Source organism: Panthera leo, chromosome D3 (genome assembly GCF_018350215.1).
Source record: "Panthera leo isolate Ple1 chromosome D3, P.leo_Ple1_pat1.1, whole genome shotgun sequence".
Lineage (NCBI taxonomy): Eukaryota > Metazoa > Chordata > Mammalia > Carnivora > Felidae > Panthera > Panthera leo.
In genome coordinates, this window is record NC_056690.1 from 49,108,838 (window position 1) to 49,131,153 (window position 22,316).

Consider the following 22,316-nt stretch of genomic DNA (forward strand, 5'->3'; position numbering starts at 1 on the left):
CCAGTATTTTCTTAAAAGTTTTTTTTTTCTTCCCCCTCTTTTCCTAGCTGGACGTCTGGTGCTATGGTCCTCAGTTCATGGCTCATCATCCTGGGTCTGTGCCTGGTTCTCCCTCTCGATGGAGTGATTAAAAAATTGATTGAGTGCCTTTTACCCCCTTCTCACCCCTCATGCCCCATCACTCACAGGCCCCTTTCTTGTTCGTTGTACATGTTCTTGTCACATGTGGACTGTTGTTTCATATGCCTATTATTTATTTTTATTTTTTACTTTGTACTATTTCTTCAATTGCATCCGTTATATTATGTTGCATGGAATCTATTACTTCTAGTGCAACCTAGAACTCCACACGTTCTGTTATCCATTCTCCCGATGATGGCACAGAGATTGCCTGGTCGGAAGGCTGTTTCACAGGGAATAGGGTCCTCAATCCAGTCCAGTCGAGTTTACATATAAATTCAATTCTTTGTGTTCCACCAACGTGGGGAACAGGGAAAATTTGTCCCTGTCATTATTAGACAGCTAAGCGGCCTCTGCCTGCCCTTGATTTGGTGGAGTAAAGGAAGGGGAAGGAATAGGAACTGCTGAATTCATCTTTCTCTGCTCACTTAACACCTTCGAGAGGGGGGCCATGCGTTTTAAACAAATGGGCCATTCCAAGAGAATCTTTCAAGGTCATTTCTCCAGGCTGAGCCCATTCGAAAACACAGCTGGAAATATAGGTTATGTCTTGAGTACTGTGATATTCAGGGTCAAGGACCAGGCATTGCAATAATCCACAGAGCTGGTGATGTCAACCAAGAGGAATTTATGCTGTCAACTGCCCAGACAAAGATGCATATCATCGCTGAAGCTTCTCAACACACTTCTCTCTCTTGCTTTGTTTGGGGAGGAAGGTCTCTCAATGAGCAGGGACACCGACAATTTCGCTTTTGAAACTGGATATGGGAAAATCAGGATAAGCAAGTAAGTCTTCTCTTCCATTGGATACTTACTGAGCTAAAACTATGAGAGACCAAAGGGGATAATGTTTTATAAATGATGAGAGGTATTTTAAGTGGCCAACAATATAATTTTAATGCATTTAATTTTTCAAACTATGCCACAGTCTCCTATGTGGTAGAAAGTGGTTTTGGCATTTTGAATGCGGTGTCCATGTCTCCCATATGTTGGTTATAATTGAACCAAAAATGGATAAGGCAATAGAGAGTGTGGGTGGAAGACAGAACTTAGTTTAATGTATTTGTTTTTATTCCAAACACTGCAGCTGTGCACTTTTTAAGCAATGAGAGACAGATAGATAAGGAGGGTGGGAGAAAGGGGAAAAGAGAAAGAAAGAAAGAAAGAAAGAAAGAAAGAAAGAAAGAAAGAAAGAAAAGAAAAAAGAGAAAAGAAAGACCTAAAGTCCATGAGAACTTCTGAAATCTAACCCTTCTCAACACAGCATAAATACGTAGTGCTTCTTTGTTGACTGGTACTTCCTATGCCTGAGTATCAAGACTGTGTTGATGAGTAACTTGCATGAATAAGAAGACTGACGTTAAGAAAAATGGACTCTGCCACTCAAAGCCATGTGACCTTCAACAGGTAGTTTCATCTTTCTAAATCTTATTTTTTTCTCATTTGTACAAAAAGTGGGACAGCTGCCTTACAAGTGGTTGTGCAGAGTAGGTGGGAATGCCCTTGGAAATTACCAGGTGTTACACAAGCGTAAAAGATTTTCATGGGGTTCGAAGAAGGTATACAGGTTCCCCCACTATCTGAAAGTAGAGCGTTCCTACGAAAGCACTGGCAAGCCGAAACGATCTAAAGCAGATGCGTTTAGCATTTCACAAAAGCAAAAATCCTATTCGTATTTCTTTCTGGCGGCAAACTCAGGTACTAGTGTGGGTCTTTCTACAGCATGAGAGTGAAATGGCTTAAAGCAAACGTCCAGATACCGTGGGAAATCTGTTCCTCCAAAGAGGCCAAATGAATGGATCGGGGAGATGAAACAACTCACCTTGGCAGTGTTTTCCTAGGATAGAATCTGGTGACCATATGGTTTCAAGGAAGCATGCCAAGTGGACTGGAGCTCACGTTCCAGAGACTGGGTGCACTCCAACTACCACCTCTAACTCCACCTTTAGAGAACCATAGGTCAAGAGCTCAAGGAAACAGGTTATCGGAATAAACAACGCGTTGGTCTTCCTCTTTCTCAGACACTCAGATTCTCTGATGAAGATAAATGTGAATGCGGAAGGACCTTAAGGCGAGAAAGTGTTCCAAGCCCGACCTGTTGGCCCATTTTATTTCTAGTCCTATACAGGACTTGATGTGGGGCAAATCCAGTCGGTGCTCCCTTTCAACTGTTTTCCAAGTCAGGGTTGTTATGATTTAGAACCGAAGGAGCTGCATTCTATTGACATTTGGAAAGTTACACATAGAAGAACCACATTTTTGTTCGGATGCTGCCCTTTTCAGTGTTTCTTTAAGAATAGGAAGACTAGCATTTGACAGTCCTTGAAAAGTCAGTGTCTATTTCTTCTTGGCTATAGATGGGAGCTCTATTCATCCTTTGCTCTCCTTGAATTCTCACAAAATTACTGTCTATTTGGCAGACTCGGCATAATTGATACTGTTCTGGTATCTAATTTGCAGTACCAGGAAAAAAAATGTAGTCCAGATATGTTGTGAATATATGGTTTCTTTGTTGTGTTGGCGTGACTTATAATATACGTTTGGTCTTTGTCCCCATTTCTGGCATAGAGCTCCTAAAAGTCTTGGAACTTCATATGAGCCCAATAAAGGTGTCTTTTGTTATGTTGACGAGATGACTTTGGGACCTCACCTAAGGATGACCAACCACGCCATGTGATTAGAGGGTTGGAACTTTCAGTCTTCACCCCCCCCACCTTCTAAGGGAGGGAAAAGAGGCTGGATGCTGAATCTATTGCCAGCGGTCAATGATTTAGTCATTTAGGCCCACATAATGAAGCCTTCATAAAAATCAAAAAGCACACGACATGGTTTGGAAAGCTTCCAAGTTGGTGAAGGTCTCGAGGTGCTGAGACAGTGGTGAACCCCAAGGGTGTAGGAGCTCCGCACTCCTTTCTACATACCTTGCCCTCTGCACCTTCCATCTGGCGGTTCCTGAGTTATATCCTTTTATAATACATCAGTGATCTAGTAAGTAAAATGTCCTTCTGAGTTCTGTGAGATGCTCTAGCAAATTGATTGAACCTGAAGAGGAGGTCATGGGAACCTGCAACCTATAGTCAACGGGCCACCTAGGCTTGTGACCGGTATCTGAAGGAAGGGGCACCCTTGTAGGACCGATCCCTTAACCTGTGGGATCTGACACCATCTCCAGGGAGACAGTGTGAGAAGTAGGTTGAATTGTTGGACGTCCAGCTGGTGTCTTAGAGCTGCTTGTTGGTGTGAGAAACTCTTCTAAACCCACACATTGGAATTGGAAGCAGAACCTTATACTTGTTTACAAATGGCTTACTGTGTCCTGAGGAGATGCTAAGCTCATTTTGGGCAGGAACTACATCAGATGCTACTTGTGTTCCTACTCCACGCTTCCCAGTAGGGTGTTTCCCTAACAAATGTCCCCAAGTACTGCTTGTTTCTTTACTTCTGATTATAAAAAGACTACATACTCACTTTTGGAAATTTGGAAAAACAAAAACAAAAAGAAGAAAACGACCAATTTCCATAATATTCCTTCCTGCTGCTAACATTTTGGTGGGGGGTGACACAGATATTCTGTGGTTGAGCCTACAGGTTGTCTAAGAACATCCATACCTCTCAATTTCCACTGCTCTTAGAACCTGGTTGTGTTCACGCTTCTCAAACCCATGTACTTGAGGGAGTCTGGCTGGAATCAACTATCTAGGTCTTGTGTTGCCAGGCAGTAATTGCCCTAGGGCCTGGGCATGGGACCCAGTCCTGGACAATGGAACCAAAGAAGATGTCTGAGGGTGGGTGGGGATTCGTAAAACAGAAGCTTGAGAGGAAATGCCCCTTCCTCACCGGTCATGGCACTCTCTATCATTAAGGGAAGACACTGCCAGACTGCAAATGGTAGCACGGAGCACAGAAACACGCATCCATCTGGATGAGCCGCCAAATCCACTGGCCCCAGAGTGCACCTCTGGACTTCCTGTTCTGTGAGGTAACAGTGGCCTTTGCATTTAAGTCATTTTTAGCTGCATTTCTGTTATCTGTAGCCAAAATCGTCTTACGTATCATGCCTCCTTCTCCCGGTGGTATATTGTATATGCTGCCCTTGTCATAAAGTGGTCCTCAAAAGCAAACCCCACAAGATTGTGATTATCTGTTTGCTTCTGTCCCTTTCTCTCAGAGCTCTGAGCTCTCTGAGGGGAGACTGGGTTTTTTGTTGGTTCTTATTTGGTTTTTCGTTCTGTTTTCCCCTCATGCTCAGACCCTAGCACAATGTCTGGCATGATGTAGGCACTAAGATTTTGTGCAATGACGAAGCTGATGGCTGAATTAATTATTGTGGCTAAAAGCCACCCAATGGCAGGTGGCAAGTATTTATTGAGCATGCTCTTTTCATCCTCAGCTGTTCTCCAGTGAGCTGGGCTCACCAAAGTCACCCTGGAGCCTCCATTTGCTGAAGGTAAGTTTCAGGGGAAAAACTATAACATGTTAATCTGACACGACAGATACTAAAACTAAACATTTGATAGCACTATTAAGAGATGAAGGTAGGGATGCCTGGGTGGCTCAGTTCGCTGAGTGTCTGACTTTGGCTCAGGTCATGATCTCGTGGTTTGCGGGTTCAAGCCCCACGTCAAGCTCTGTGCTGACTGTTCAGAGCCTGGAGCCTGCTTTGGATTCTGTGTCTCCCTCTGTCTTTGCCCTTCCCCCACTCACACTCTGTCTCTCTCTCTCTCTCAAAAGTAAAATAAACATTAAAAAATTTAAAAAAGTGATGTTTAAAAAAAGAGAGAGACTTCATTTACTGGATAGCACTAATCCTCAAACACCTGAAATGATGCCCATCACCTAACTGAAAAGAGAATTCTTCACAAAGCGGTGTTTATGAACTCATTTCTTTTTTTCCCTTTAATATGGGGGTGCTATTTATTAGTTTGGTAATTGCTGATAATTGCTCTTTCAGGCCAGTGATTACTCATCACTGTGTGCTTTCCCTGTTAGATTGGAAGCTCTGTGAAGTCAGGGGCTACCTATGCCCTTAACCCTGGATTCAGTGCTCTCTACTTGCTCCACAAACCACTTGTTGACTGAATGGCTCAACACTGGGGGGAGGGGAGGGGAGGTGGATTTCACGGTCACATAAAATTCCAAGCTCTCCCTGAGCTGATTCTGTCATTTGGGCTGTGAGTGGAGGAAGGGGAGAAGGAGGAATGATGTGGGGGGAGAGGAAGGAAGGTGAAAGTGAAGAAGAGTCTGACCTTCACCCCTGCCCGGAGTTGCCCTGAAAAAAATGCACTAATATGAATTGTGCACAAGGGGGCAGGCCAGAGCTGCTGTGAACGCCAACCTGCTGGCTATTTTGATCTTTGGTAATGTTTTTTAAAAAAAAAATAACTGTTAATGCAGAGTAGGTTTGTGAGCACACTTTCTCTTATTAAAAGGCACTGAAAAAGCCAACTCTTTCTGTCATGGTGCCGTCATGTATTCCCCACAACACATTTTAGTCCCTGTTAAAAAGGAACAAAATATGCATTTGAGGGTCCTTGTGTACTTTCTGTGGCCTCTTTGTAGAAGAATTGGTTCCAGAAAGGAATTAAGAAATTCAGGATTTCAGGCAACCCATTCCCAGAGCTTGACCTACACTTCTGTACTGAATATGAGCTAAGGAACAGCAGTTTTTTAAAACAAAAGCATGGATTCTAGTTCAGGTTTTCTCCCTTCCTAGATGTGTGACTTTGAGTAAGTCACTTAGATCTCTGGAATATACTATATATATTATATATACATATATATATGTATATATAATATATATAGAATATATAGTCCATATATATTATATTATATTATATTATATTATATTATATTATATATATTTAATTTGTAAAATAAAGGGACTTATTAGGGCCAACATTTCTCAATCTAATAAAACTATGGATTGCAAGCTATTTAAAATCCCTATTGAGATTTCTAAGAAGAAAGAAGGTGAGGCAGGCAGAGGAACCAAGTCTTGACAAGTGAAAGGAGGAGAAGAGGCAGAGGTAAGAGGTTCCAGGCCAGGGAAAATGGGCTTCACTTTGGGAAAACACTGGACTGAGATCTCTAAAGCTCTAAATTCTTTATATTTTCACTTGGATGTCGTCCAGAGACCCAACTTGCCCCACATCAAAGGCGCTATCTTCTCCCCATAAACCATCTCTCTTTCCCAGCATCTTTGCCTACTAATGGCTCACTCACTACATTTCCTTTGAATCCAGACCTGGACCCAGACCCTTGCCGGCCATTGATCTCAGAGCCAAGTTCTGGTGGGGAAGGCAATGAGGAGGTAACAAATGCATAGGCCATTATAATTGGTGGTGAGTTCTGCAGTGAAAGAGAGGGTGAGAGGTGCAGAGAGGGGCGGGGGCGGGGAAGATGCCGGGATAGGTGGGGCCCCTGGGCGTGCCTGAGGAGCATAGGGAGTTGAAAGAAGGGACATGGCAGACCATCTTTCATTCATTCCTTTTTCATCATCTATATCCAATCAGCCACTACCTCTGGCTCATCTTTGCTTTGCACACCTTTTCTATCTCTGACATTCTTTCATATCTAATGTCTGACCTGGGCCTTTCCCCAGTGCCTAGACAAACTCTTCATTGGCCTCCCCACTCCCCACATTTTTCTCACTACATCTGCAAACTGCAGCCGACCTATCTTCCTCAACACTACTTCATGCTGTTATGCCACTACTCAAAATCTTCAGTGGCTTCTTGCTGCCTATCGAATGATGATTGCCCTCCTCTTCCTTTAAGATCTCCAACATCAGCCCCATTTTAGCCACTCTGCCTACTGCCCAATGACACTGCTCCTCCACCCTATGAGAAGCCCCCTCTCGGTTCCAGGCGTCTTCATGCCTGCACATTTCGGTGGTGAAGTATGGGTGCTTTTGTCTCCCCATTTCCCCTTCCTGACGGCATCCGGCATTTCCTGATGGTCTCCACTTCTTCACATAGTCCCTCTGGCCTAGCACATCCCCATTCCTGCTACCATCATTGTTTTGGGGAGAACATGCAGAGTGACCCAAACCAGGCCAATCAGACTTTTGGATTCTTGAATCCTAGGACAGAAATGTTGCCTCTCCTGGATGATGTATGCATGCATGTGAAGCCTGGAACTAAAGAAGACACTAGATCTTTCCTTGATGACATGGGACACTGGACTTTACAGGTCCGTGAGCCAGTAAAACCCCTTTATTGCTTAAGCTAGTTGAATTAGGGCTTTCTGTTGCTTGCAGTCAAGAGCATCCTGACAGCCTAAGCCTATTATACACCAGGCACTGTTCCAGCAAAGCCTTGCTCTCAAGAGGTTAACCTAGGATGGGGCTTGGAGGCCCCCCCCCAAAAATACCAAAAAAACCCCCCAAAATACCAAAAAAAAATCACAAGAAATAAAAAAATAATTTTACATATTGGTAAGTTCTACGAAGAAAAGAAAATGATAGAGAAAGGTTAACCAGAGGGAAGGCTGTTTTAGATTGAGCAGTCAGGAAAGGATTCTCTGAAGAAATGACATTTAATATTTACTGAGAAACAGGAACTAGCCCTGGGTAGATGAGGGGGAAGAACACTCCAAAGGGAACAGCCAGTGGGAAAGCCCTGTAGCAGGGAAAAAAAGAAACTTGCAGGGTTCCAGAAACGGTCAGGAAGCCCTGTGGCCAAGCAAAGATACAGAGTGGGACATAGTGATGCTTCTTCCTCTTTCCTTAATCACCTCTCCTTCTTTCTATAAATCTTTTGAAGATTTCAAGGCCTGTCTTATGCTCCACTCGCTTCTAGAACTTTCCTTGATTGAGCTAAGGATCCCTTCTCCTTTGGGATACAGTGCTCTGTCATCCTTTGCGCTTGGAAACCGGAACGTGGAAAGTAGCTGCAGTGTACTGTGTTTTATGGCTCTCTGATTTTTTCCTTAGGATTTGACTGACTTTCCTTAATTTGATTCTAGTCTTTGATTCTAACGTCGTAGGTTTTGAGGTGTCTGTCACAAAAACTTAATGCTAGTCAGGTTAATCATCGTGAAAATACACACCATGCTTCTAGAGTCACCGCCTCCCTACCAAGGTGCATTTGAAATATGAGATGGAACTACATGGAGCTGTAATTTTGGGGGTGGGGGGGCTCAGGAAAGTCAAACTTCGGCAATTTTGTGTGGTGTGACTCATATTATAATATCCTCTTTAATTGCACTATAGGCCAACTCTACCACTAACTATCCAAATGCATTGGTCATGGTCCTAAACCTTTCCCTTTGTGGAACCTGGGCCTTCCAAGGAAATGCTCCTTTGCGGTGAAATGTACCTTTGCCACCTGACCTTCCCTTACGTTAGTTGAGCGCAGTAAATTATTTAAAAAAAAACCCCAATGCAGTTTGACATTTATTTGAATTCAGGCTTGAATGCCGTGTTTGAATTTTATGCATGTGACTGCTTTTTAGTGATGTGATTTGAAAAGAATGATGGATTGTTAGTACATATGTGATTTAGGCCCCCAAATTCTTGGCTGCTTTTGATGAAGCCACGACTGTACCCAGGTACCCATAAAGGAGACAGCCCCTCGGTCCCCTCTCTGGGCCCGGGAACTTGTTGGCAGAACTCTTTTCCTGTACTGGATTGAAAGAAGACAGAGAAGCGCTCCCCATGGATCAACTTGCTGCCACGATGATGCTCTTGGCCCCCACCCCCACCCTTAGCATGTGATCTGCCAAGATGGTGGGAATTAACCCTCCCAGGCTGGGGGCCCTCCTTTCCCTCTAGAATGGTCCAGTGGCTGTCGATTTTACTTTTGCTAATTATTGGTGTGAAACATGTTTTAACTAAACATGTTTAATTAAACATGTGCAAAAGGGCACGTGTTTCAGGATTATTCATTTGTCTTTCATCGCGACTAAAACATTTTTGTACCTCCTTGGGCCCCAGTTTTCTCCCCTGTAAAACAAGACTCAGGCCAAATGATTTCTAAGGTCATTTTTAGCAAATACCATGTGATTAACCAATGACTTTTCATTGGTAAGATGTTATGCGCCTATTATAGGTACACCCCCCCCCCACACACTTTTATTCATAGATTTGATTTTGATCATCATTCCACAGGTAGCATTTCCATGCAAGTTTCTTTTAAAGAGAGGGAAAAAAATCTTCATCTGAGTAATACACACTTTGTCAACGACTTCATTACAGCTCTACCAAATTTCTTCAAACATGTCAAAGGCATTAAAAAGGACAACTTGAAAGTTCTAAAGGAAGCAGTTTGCATTTGGGGAAAAAATAGTAAAAAAGTATCTGAATGATTTCTGAAGTGGTGAAATCCCCCCTTTTGCCCTTTCTCTCGAGTTTTAAAAATAGCCTAAATGGAATCTTACTCAACTTTCTACAAGAAAACATACCTTCAGGCTGAGAGACAGCATTAGAAATTTCATCCTAAAGAATTATTTTTGGGGGGAGGGGGTATGGGGTGGAGTTAGCCTCAAGATAGAGGCTTCTAATTAAATTGCCCTCTCAACCAGAACTGCAGAGTATACGCTATAATCACCACAATTCAGTTTAAATCTGGGACGGAATGATAATTTTGTTAGTTCAGAGGTTTTTAAACTATGGCTCATAACTGCTGGATAGTTTCCGATGACTTTTCAAGGTTCTGCAAGGCGTGTGTATTTGCTGGGGGACCAGGGGATTTTCAGTAAATGAACAAATAAGAAAGATTTCACAGTCTCAGGAAGTTTAAGTAGGTCTCCGATGACGGGGAAGTGCTGTAGTTGTCTTTCTGGCTTTGCAGAGGACAACAAATCCACAAGAAATTATTCGGGAGGAAGCTCTGAATGCCTTTCCTATGAACAGGATTGGATTTGCCTTTATTCATCCACGCCCTTCATCCCAGTTCACCTGCAGTACTGCTTTGGGAAGGAAAATCTGATGGTTGGAGTAGACAACAGGCAAGGAGTGCGGTAGGTCCAACCCGCGACCTTGGCTTCAGCCCTTCGAGCTTACCACGTGAGCCAACCAGTCATAGGCAAACCAGATCATTCCCCCATGCATTTATTCAATAATAGTGATTGGGTGCACTGTGCTGGGTGAGAGGGACACTGAAACAGAAAAGGTGCACAGGATCGAGAAGCTTACACTCCTGGGAGAGCAGACCTTGATGGATAAACACCTGAGTAACACGTAAATTAAAATTGTAATAAGAGCTATGCTCGAAATACCAAGGTTTACTGAAAGCACCGCACCTGGGGACTGAGCTTAACTGAGCAGTAGGCCAGGATTAGCTTCCTTGTGAAAGAGTCATTTGAACTGGAAACTGAAGCGTGAGGAAGAAAGTTGACCAGGTCAAGTGTGGGATCAGCATTCTAGTCAGAGGGACCAGTATGTGCAAAGTCCCTGAGGTGGGAAAGAGTTTGGCTCTCTCAAAAAACAGAAATGGAGCTCAATCTGGCCAGAGCAGTGGTTTCTAAAGCATGTTCCACAGGACCCTGAGGGTCTCTGAGACCCTTTCAGGAGTTCTGTGAGGCCAAGCCTGTATTCAAAATGATACTGAGCTGTTACCTGCTTTTTTCACTGTGTTGACATTTGCATGAATGGTGTAAACGCAATGGTGGGTAAAACTGTTGGTGCCTTACTGATAATAAAGGCACCAACACCAAGGAGTACCAGCGGTCACAGTTTTTCAGTGCCATACACTCAGTTTTAAAAAGTGTCTGTTCACTCAAGACTGCCCTTCATGAAGCAGTAAAAATCATTAGTTTTATGAAACCTCGGCCCTTGAGTGCATGTCTCTTTAGTATTCTGCGGGGCTAGCTGCAAAGTGTGTGGAAAGCACTTCGGCTGCATACTGAAGTATGAAGGTTGTCTCAAGGAAAAGCGTCTGTGTGACTGAGTTTCCGAGATGCACTTCTCCCATTTTCGTGGAATGCTATTTTTACTTGAAAGAACAATCGACAGACAAATTCTGGTTATTGATACTTAGGTAACTGGCCTATATCTTCCAGGCAAGCAACTGGCAGTATTTGTTGCCAATGATGCAGTTAAAGCTTTCACAGGAAAATGTTAGAATTTTGGAAAACTTGTATCTGCTACTTTCATCTTGATATCATCCCAATACGTATAAATACTTTCTAATAAGATTGACTGTCGGGGGCTCCTGGGTGGCTCAGTCACTTAAGCGTCCGACTTCCACGGAGGGCATGATCTCACAGTTCATGAGTTCGAGCCCGGGTTGGGCTCTGTGCTCAGATCCCGGAGCCTGCTTTGAATTCCATGTCTCTGTCTCTCTCTGCCGCTCCCCTGCTCATGCTCTTTTTTTTTTCTCTCTCTCTCTCAAAAACAAATAAACATTAAAAAAAAAAAAGATTCATTGTGGTAATATTCAAGGTAGGTGTCAGACGATATAATTCTTCTGCAGAAATTTATGAAAATCTCCTTTGTGAAAAGCTGCATTTTACTTATAAATATAGATACAAAAATTCTAATTAGAATTCAGCCAAACACCATATCAATAAACCAATTAGAGTTTATTCAGGAATGTAAAAGTATTTTGATATCAGGAAATTGTTTAACATATCAGGACTTAAGCAAATTAAGGGGTGAAAATTGATAGGATTTTATCAATAGATGCTTAAAAGACATGCAATACAGTAGACATTCCTAAGTAAACTCTAACTAAAAGATGACTATAAGGAAAGCACTTAAATATAATAAAAATATTTCCCACAATCCTCCACTAATTGTCTTCATAACAACAATTAAACCATTCTATTTAGGGGCACCTGGCTCCACCGCTGATCCAGCTTTGCTCTCAGTGTGGAACCAGCTTGGGAGTCTCTCTCTCTCCCTCTGCCCCTCTCCCCCACTTGCTCTCTGTCTCTAAAATTAAAAAAACAAAAAATAAAATAAATACAACCATTTCATTAAAAATCAAGATCTAGACGGAAAAGCCTATTATGACCATTACAGTTTGACTTTGTCTTGGGAGATCTAGTAAATGTAATAAAAAAAGAAAATGAGTAACTAAAATAAACACTTGAAAAGAGAAATAAATACTGTGCATTTTTGCCCATGATATAAAATTCAAGAGATCCTAGTGGTTTTTTTAAGCATTATAATTAATAAGAAAATTTAAGAATCAGGATATAATACATAAATTGTTAGCTTTTATTTACTCTAAAAATAATCATATAGAAATGGAAAAGAAAAATATTCTATGTATAAAATAGTGAGCAAAAATATCAGAGAATACAGCTAATAATAAAAATGCATCTCTATGAATAAAACTGATCTTACTAAGGGCCACAAAACAAAGTCAGACCGACGGAAAGACATGTCGCATCCTTGGTGAGAAAGCGGAATATCACGACACTATTAATTCTCCCCCTAAATACATAAGGATGATGTTATTGCAGTTACAATTGCAGGCTTTTTTTGTTGGGGGATATGGAGGCTAGATAAAATTATCTTAAAGTTCATAAGGAAAAAGAAATACTCAAGAATAACCAAGAAAAGAATAAAAAAAGAACAGGAACAGGTTGTCTTACCATTGCATCAGAATATACTATAAGACCATTATGAAATAAATATCTTACTAGTGTGAGAATGAGAAAATCATTGGATCAGTGGAAAAGAAAAGAGAATCCAGAAGTAGTCTTATATATGATCATTTAATGTACATTATATATCAAATGTGGTAGTGCAATTTAGTGGGGAAATAATAAATTGTTTTAAAAATGAGACCAGTATAACAGGGTATCCATCTGAAATAAAATAAAACCAAACTCCTCTTTTACACCATATACAAAAATACATTCCCCCAGAGAGTACACTTGTAATGGTAAACAATAAAACAGGACAAAATATTGCAGCAATATCTAGGAGACTTTGTGTACAATCTATGGACAAGGAAATCTTAAGAAGATTGGAAAACACAAAGACTCTAAAAGAAAAGATATATCTGACCACATTAAAAATGTATATGGTAAAAGATATATAAACAAAATCAAAATACAAATGACAGATTTGGGACAAAATACTTGCAGTGGCGAGTATTTAAGTATTTATACAATATGGGAATCAATTACATAAGAATAAAGGAACTTATATAAAAAGAAAGAAATTTTATAAATTGGCAGCTCAACAGAAATGATCAAAGAATATGAAAAGGCAATTTATAGAAACACAAATCCAGGGAGCCAACAAGTGTAAAAAAAAGATGCTTGAATTTACCATGGGTGGGGAAATGCAAATTAAGTAATAACAAGATGTCATGTCACGATCAGCAGGTCAGTCAAAATTAAAAACAACTACAACATATGCCATTGGTGGGTATGTGAATTTTATAGCATTTGAAGAAAGAAATCTAGCATTATCCATTACAATTTAAAATATACATACTCAGAAGAATAGATAGGCAAACTGTGGTATGTGCTGACAATGGAATAGTACTCAGATGTAAAAAGGAACATATTCTACATGCAACAACATGGTTTAACTTCAAAAACATTGTGCTGACAGAATCATCCAGACACAAAAGAGTCCAAACTGGATGTTTCCATTTATGCCAACTTTAGCAGAGGGAAGACTGAGCTCCAGTATTAGAATGTATGCCTCAGGATGTCTACTTATAGCAATATCCAGAAAGGCAAAGATTAGAAAATAAATGAATCCTCATTAATACAGGATGGGTGATTGTAGGCCACATCAAGGACTAGGGTACTGTCAGTGAAAAAAGAAAAAAAGAGAGGTACACCAAGTGGCTTGGAGGGATTTCTTCAAGACACTGTTTATACATGAGTGCAGAAAAGCATTAATATAATCCTGTGTTTGTGAAGCAATGTCCCCAGCCCCAAACCCAAATGTGCGTAAATGCATACGCGTGTGTATGTTGTGTCTGCAACTCATTATAAGGACATGGAGGAAAATTTGGAAACATAATATTAGGTACGTTAATATGGATCACAAGGGTAGGGAATGGAAGAAAGAAAAGAGTGACCTAAAACAACAGTGTATACGATATGATTACATGTGTGCACTTAAAACTTCTATCAGGGGCTCCTGGGTGGCTCAGTCAGTTAAGTGTCCGACTGTTGATTTTGGCTTAGGTCATGATCTCCCGGTTTGTGAGTTTGAGCCCCCAGTTGGGCTCTGTGCTGACATCACGGAACCTGTTTGGGATTCTCTTTCTCCCTCTCTCTCTGCCCCTCCCCTGCTCATGCTGTCTCTCTCTCTCTCTCTCTCTCTCTCTCAAAATAAACAGTTTTAAAAATTTAATAAAAACATTTATATTTATAGGGGCGCCTGGATGGCTCAGTTGGTTGAGTGTCCAACTCTTGTTTTTGGCTCAGGTTATGATCCCAGGGTCATGGGATTGAGCTCCAGTTGGCTCCGCACGGAGAGTGCAGGCTGCTCAAGATTCTCTCTCTCCCCCTCTCTGTCCCTCTCCTACTTGCACGTGTGCACTCTCTCGTGAGCTAAAACATAAACATAAAAATAAATAAATAAATTTTCATTTATAGAGGATTACTCCAGGAAAACGCTGCCCATCTTGTTGATAATTTGAATTTGATCCTTGGGTTAAACCAGACCTCCCAGCTATGCATTTGGACTGCATATCGGTCTTTCTTTACTTGCACAGGATGGAACTTTAAAAGCCACCTCTATCATACAAAGAAGAAACTAAAGCTGGAAAGCTTAACCAACTTGCCCCAAAGAACACAGCGAGGAAGTGGCAGACCACGGATCTGAACCAGGCAATCTAACTCCACAAGCCACACCCACATGTTTGCTAAAGGCCTTCTGAGAGTTTAGCAGCCTGATGAGTGAGAAACTCCCCTGGGTCAAAAATTTAAGGAAGTGCTGAAAAACTCAGAGAGCCAGATAAATAATATTTGGAAACAAAAATGATACGAATGCAAACCCCCACCCCCTGACATTTGAACAAAAATATCAAAAAATTTTTTTTTTTTTAGATTTTTTAAATGTTTATTTATTTTGAGAAAGAGAGAGAGAGAGAGAGAGAGAGAGAGAGACAGAGCGTGAGCAGGGGAGGGATAGAGAGAGAGGGAGACACAGAATCTGAAACAGGCTCCAGGCTCTGAGCTGTCAGCACAGACCCCAACGCGGGACTTGAACTCATGAACTGTGAGATCATGACCTGAGCTGAAGTCAGATGCTTAACTGACGGAGCCACCCTGGAGTCTCCCCTCTTTTTTATGTTTATTTATTTTGAGAAAGAGAGAGAGTGTGTGTGAGCAGGGGAGTCACAGAGAGAGAGAGGGAGAGAGAGAATCCCAAGCATGCTCCACGCTCAGAATGGACCCCTATGTGGGCTCGATCTCACAACCGTGAGATCATGACCTAAGAGGAAATCCAGAGTATGTCGCTTAACCAACTGAGCCACCTAGGCGCCCCAAGAGTCTGCATTTCAAACAAGCCCATGGTCGTGCCCATGTTACTGGTCCATAGACCTCACTTGCTTTAGAGTAGTAGGGAGCAGGACAGAAAGACTGAGAAGCACCAAAATAATGATAGGGCTCTGGACTCCAGCGTCTGTGTAAGCTTTTACAATAGCCCTGTCAGATGGGTTGCTGCCCACCAAAGACCACCAGGAACACCCTCTAGTCACACAGAGTTAGATTTATTTACCTTGCTGCAAGAGAACACATAGCAAGGGACCACATGAGGGAGTTGGAAGAGTTTATTATAGGATTTGGGCTTGTGCTGGGGGAAACTCAGGAGGGGCTGGGAGCCGTCTAGGCACAAGGGCAATGTGATGACTGGACATCTTGGTACTTTTTTTCTTTCCTCTCCTCTCCTCTTTCTTTCTTTCTTTCTTTCTTTCTTTCTTTCTTTCTTTCTTTCTTTCTTTCTTCTTTCATTTTTCGGTCCAGGAGGATGACGGGTTAAAGTAGATAAAGCTCCATCATAGAGAAGCAGTGGTCACACAAATTAGCCAAAAGAGGGGCACGTTAATTATGTCTGTGGTTGCTGAGTGTCTTTCTGTCTGTCTTGGGTCATCCCTAGTCACAAGTGGCCTGGTGGCTGGTTTGTTCCAACACAAGTATGGAGTGACCTTTTCTGATTATTGTTTAATCCTGTGAGTGATGTTTATGTTCCCTTAGGAGCACTGCAGCCAGTGCTGTCTAGACCTGGGAGACCCGGGCCCCAGATCCAGGCTCTGTGCCTCTGAGGGCCTCTCACATTGGAGCAGCACGACTGGAATTTTCTAAGCGCCTCCCCAGTGTCTGAGACTGGCCAGGGCTGTCTGTGCCACCGTGCAGGGGCACCCTGAGCCTGGGCTGGAACTCATGTGGGCTCCAGGTCCTGTTTCCCCTGCCTCAGAGCACTCTGAATCTCTGCCCTGACCGCAGGGTTGCTCTGATGCCCCAAGGAGCTCGAGACGACTCCCGGGCCCATGTGGTCATCTGCCGGCCTGTGTCCGGGCACCTGTTCCCGGAGGGCCGCCTGGCAAGCGGCTTGTTCCCACCAGCCAATACAGGGTTTCTTTTGTACAACTGTGTGGGTCCAAGCTTCCAGAAGGGTGCTGGCATGCCAATCTAGAGCGACTGAAACTGATTTTTGCTTTTGTTTTTTTACATTTAGTGCTTTATTTATTTTCTAATGCACATTTTAATTTAAAAGTTCTTTTTAGCTCCATTGAGGTATAACTGACACAACTGTAAGACATTTAAAGTGTACGTTGTGATGCTTTGAGATACGTCTACATTGTAAAAGGATCTCCGCCTCCCCCCACCCCCACCTAGCTAGTTAACACATCCATCACCTGACATATGCACCTTTTTTTTTAGTGAGAACATTTAAGTTCTACTGTCTTAGCAAATGTCAGTTACACACTGTATTGTATCGACTATAGTCACCATATTATACCTTATATCTTCAGACCCTATTCATCTTAGAGCTAAAAGTTTTCCCCTTTTACCAACCTCCTTATTTCCCCCACCCCCCTAGCCCCCTTCAACCCTTCGTTTCTGAGGCTGTTTTTTAGATTCCACTCAAATTGTTCATATAGGGGGGCCCCATGAAAAATATTTGCCGGGGGCCCCTCACATCCAAGGATTGGACCCATCACAGCCTAGCGGGCAGCTGCTGGGGCCATTATTGACTTTTTTCAAAGATTATCACCCTCCTTAGAAAGAAGAGGAAACAGAGGCTTACGGAGGTTAAGCAAGTCGCCCGTGACTCTGCAGCAGGTGAATGGGGACGCAGAGCCCCAGACTCCCATGAACACGCTCTAACCCATGCACTCCCTTGGCCACTCTGCCAACCCCAAGGGCACCTTGGATGACTCCAGCCCCGTCATCCGTGCTCCACGCACTGCTGACATTTTGAACACTGCTCCTGCTTTTCAAATTGCTTAAATGGTCTTTTAATTTTTTTTTTTTTCCTGCATGGTACTTGTAAATCTCACGCATCTTCCATATTTTGCTCTTTCCCTGCTGCCTCCCCCTGACGCTATGTCCTTTGGACCGATACTGATACCCAGTCCAGATTTGTCACAGGATGATGGAAACACTCCAGAGCATTAACTTTGGCTTTATGTGAACACCAGAGGCTGCGAACAACTAAGAATGTTCTCTCAAATGGCACGGGGACTATCCAGATTGCTGGGGGTGGTGCTGAGGTTAGCTGTGAGGAGGAGGCGGCATGTGGGCAGGGAAGCAAAATGTGTTAAGTCTTCTATTATGGGGTCAGCCCACCCAGTGTGGCCACCCTCCCCACTGCGGATTTCAAGAACTAGAACCAGAGGGAAGTTGGGCCGTGACTAAGAGGCTCCATGCCCTCTCAGCAGAGAGGGGGTCTTGCGGCTTCCATGACACGAGGCCTCTTTTATGCCTTTGGAGAAGATTCCAGAGCACAAAAGTATTAGGAAGTCTCCTCTGTGTGAGTTCAGTGGTCTTTGGAAGCACTTGGGAAGCAGTGTCTATCATGGAAAGCGTGTTGACTTCGGAGTCTACTGATGTGGGCTGGAATCCCAGCATTGCTAGTATAGTAGCTGTGACCCTGTGGAAGGCACCTCAGCCCTCTGTGCCTCAGTTTCCTCCTCTGAAGGGTGGAGGTAATAATTCCTTCCTCAAATGACTGCCATGAGAACTGACTGAGATGATGCTAGGACAGTGCCTGGTACCGGGTACACTGTGGTCATTGTCATCTTTTTTATCTTAAACTGTCTTATTGACGACAGCTTCAGATCGTGGGCCTACGCTCCCTGGTGTCACTTCAAAAAGTTGGGGGAGGGGCACCTGGTTAAGTGTCCAACTCTTGATTTCAGCTCAGGTCATGATCTCTTGGTTTGTGGGTCAAGCCCCACGTCGGGCTCAGCACTGATGATGCAGAGCCTGCTTAGGTTCTCTCTCCCTCTCTGTCCTTCCCCTGTTTGTGCACTCTCTCTCTCTCTCTCTCTTAAAATAAGTAAATAAAAATATTTTTTTTAAAGTTAGGGAACCTCTCCCACTTATATGTAGTTTGTTTCGAAAAATCGGTTACAAGTGAGCCATCCAGGAATATGTCCAAACCCTTTCCACCCATTTTCCATGTTCAGCCTATATCACCCCTGCAAGTCATGAAGTCCCAAAACTCTGCAGCCTGCTGTGTAAAATAGAAGCTCCTTTCACTCATCCGGAAGCTTCCCTTTCGGAGCTCACTCTATTCCTAACCTTCATAATTTCCTTGACACTTGAACACCTTCTTTTTCCTCTTTATCCATTTTGTGTCTTGCTCACCACAGTGTTTCTGGTAACTTGAAGACTTTCAAGAATATTCCAGGGCTGACCACACCCTCCTGTTTTCTTCCTCCTGCTCAGTGTTTCTATGCTGAAGGCCCGGTGTTTTGTGAGCTGCTTAGGGAAGGTCAGTTAGTGGCCTTTGCTTTGGGGTGAGATGTATCTAGGCTTGACCCCTGTCTCTACTACTCAGCAGTCAACCATGTGACTCAGTCCCATGTGTAAAGGTAACTGCCATAAGTCTGGAGGGGGTCAGTGGGACCACACAGGGAAATGCTCGGCAGGGCGGGAGACCAGGCCCAAGAGCTGTGACAGCCCTGGTGGCCAGTCCACCTTGGAGCAAACCTCATCTTTTCTTGCCTAACTCCTGCCAACCTCCTCTTGACCAACTTTCTGGCCTCCCACACTATCCATTTTGCATACTGTTGCCAACTTCTATTCCTAAAATGTGACTTTTATCATGCTGTCCTTCTACTCAAAAAAAACAAAATCTTCAAAAATTCCCCGTTGATGAGTCTTGCGTTTAGAGCCCTGCACAGAATAGCCTCACAATTTCCTCCCTCTCTTTTCTCAGCCTCCTCTGCCTCCACATCCCTGCACCTGTCTTCCAACATCTGAGGATTCTACAAATATCTGGAGACGCCAACAGGCCTGCCACCCGGCCCACAGACTCTGGAGCAATGAACACCCCCGGGGAAGTGGAGATCTGAACTCTGCCTCCAACTGTGAACGGGGGTTTAGTTGGGGGTAGTTCAAGTCAGAGGAGACGAGAGTGCCTGGCAAGAAAAGACACAATGAAAAGAGAAGATGATGGCAGGGACATAGGGTATGGGGGCAAAGAAATCTGGAGAGGTGGCAGTCTGGGGCCTAAGTGGGGCAGTGGGAGGTGAGGGTGGGGGGTGCATGGCCCCCTAGGCCAGCACAGGCGTTTGGGTTGTGGCCTGTGCCCGGTGGAGGCTCCTGACCATTCTTAAGCAAGGATGTAGCATTCTGTAATTTCCAAAGAAAAGGGCAGTTTTAATGGTCATAGAAGGATGTTATGGTTATTATAGAGAATTGGAAAGATACAGAAAATATCGAAAAAACATAAAGAAGCAAAAATGAGAAAACGCAAATCTTGTGGCCTAGAGGTAAACATTGATAATGTTATTGCATTCCCTTCTTATTCTTTCCCTCCCTCTCGCACCCTGCCTCCCTGTAACGAGTGCTCACTATGTACAAGGCATTGTTATAAGACCTCTGCTCAGTTGATCCTCACGACAGCCCTGTGTCGTAGACAAAGTAATTTTCTGCACTTACAGATGGGGGAGCATTAAGAAGCTTCTCTGGGCTTCGGACCAGAGGGCAGGCTCTGAACCCTCGGGGCCACATTGCTGCTTGACGGTCACACGGTCAACACAAACACACGTGTATGTAGAGAAAGGTAAAATTTTTGTTTAAAATGGAGTCTGGCATTCTAATCTTCTGAATTGGGGTTTTAAAAAGAATTTTGACGGGCGCGTGAAGGGGCTGTGTAGATGGGGAGTCGTTCAGAAAGTGTGTTGGGGAAGACAAGCCCACAGGAAAGAGAAGGACAAGGTGAGCATGGGGGGTGGGGAGGAGGTGATGTGTACAGAGACCTTTAGGAGGTGGAAATAACAGATGACTCAGTGTGTGTGCACCTGAGTGCATGTGTGTGCATGTGTCCATGTGTGTGCATGTGTGTGTGTGTGTCAAGGAGGTAGTTGAGGGAAAGGACATGATGAGGGAAATCCCAAGGATTTTTTTATTGAGCACCTAGATGGGTGGGAAAGCCCTCACAGGAGGGAGGAAAGTTAGGGGGACCAGGAGGGAAGAGTTCCTCTGGGGCCTCATGAGAGGGTATTTTCTGCCAGCTGGACCTGTTCACCAGGCAGTTAGACACACACAGGTGGAAAAGAGTGGAATCAGCTGCATCATTCATACTCAAGTCTAAGGATGTGAGGTTCCCTGGAGAGGATATTTAAAAGAGGAAACAGCAGGGAAAGCTTAGGGACAGGACGTCAGACAGGATGGCAGAGTCTGATGGTTGGATTCAAGAGTGGCCAACACACAGAGATCACAGACCAAGTGGGATGGGATCAGGAGGAGGAGGCCACTGGACTCAATGCTCTCCTCCCCCAAACCCCGTTTCTGTGGGTTAATCTCTCGGCCACCTTTCACATTCATTTTTGCATGTTCACCCCTGCTTTATCAGTCCCCTTCATTGTCCCAGCCTGGTGTGCCTCTAAACCCGATTTATACCCTCACCTCCTTCAGCAAACCTTCCCAACTGCTCACCGCTGGGCCTCCAGCCCCCTGTTTTCTGCCCCCCCCAACCCTGTTATTTATGTTGTTTCCTCCCAAGATTCCAAGCATCTAGGGCAGAGGCTCTGCCTTCCTTGGAACCCCACAGTGCCTGATCACACGGTCCTGATTAATTGGTTGTTTATAACCCATAGCATAGAGTCTATTATTCTACTTGTATAGTTTGGATTTTTTTAAATCTTTATTATTTTTTTTTTTAATTTTAACGGTTTATTTATTTTTGAGACAGAAAGAGAGCATGAACGGGGGAGGGGCAGAGAGAGAGGGAGACACAGAATCGGAAGCAGGCTCCAGGCTCTGAGCCATCAGCCCAGAGCCCGATGCGGGGCTCGAACTCACGGACCGCAAGATCGTGACCTGAGCTGAAGTCGGACGCCCAACCGACTGAGCCACCCAGGCGCCCCTAATCTTTATTTTTGAGAGAGAGAGACAGAGAGACAGAGACAGAGTGCGAGTGGGGGAGGGGAAGAGACAGAGAGAAACACAGAATCCGAAACAGGCTTCAGGCTCTGAGCTGTTAGCACAAAGCCGGACGCGGGGCTGGAACTCACGAACCGCGAGATCATGACCTGAGCCGAAGTTGGACACTTAACCGACTGAGCCACCCAGGTACCCCTGTACAGTTTGGATTTTTAAAAATACACTTTCTTTACACCAGGAGCTCCTCTACCCTTTTTCGCTTACTCTCGGCTTTGTGAGTTCTTCCCAGGGCATGTTCTTCCCTGTTGGCTTGGCCTTTTGCTCCTCAAATCCTCCACAGGCAGCCTGGGAGCTGAGACGCATCTTCTGTTCCCTTGCATTTTCTCACTTCCCCATTGGTCTCTGTCGCCAATGTCCCTCACTCCCAATTTATGACAACCCCTCATCCTAGAACCCCTGGTGCATTCCTTCTGGCAGGCCATGCTTGCCTAAACACTTAGCTGTTTGTAAGTACCTACTCACTTAATCTGATGGGATTAAGACACGCAGCGTCATCTCCATGCCTTCTTACAGCATCAGCTCAGTGACTCCCTACCAGTCCTCTAGGCAACTACAATGGCAGGTGTCAGATCTCCACCGAGAGCTGCACA

At 43.8% G+C, this 22,316-nt stretch overlaps 1 long non-coding RNA gene across 1 annotated transcript; it reads left to right on the forward strand.

The window, feature by feature from the left end:
- The first annotated feature begins 891 nt into the window (after window positions 1–891).
- Window positions 892–19,740, forward strand: LOC122203905. The gene is made up of 3 exons (XR_006195394.1): window positions 892–966; window positions 4,571–4,627; window positions 19,496–19,740. It is a non-coding gene; the product is annotated as an uncharacterized LOC122203905 (long non-coding RNA).
- The last annotated feature ends 2,576 nt before the right edge of the window (window positions 19,741–22,316 follow it).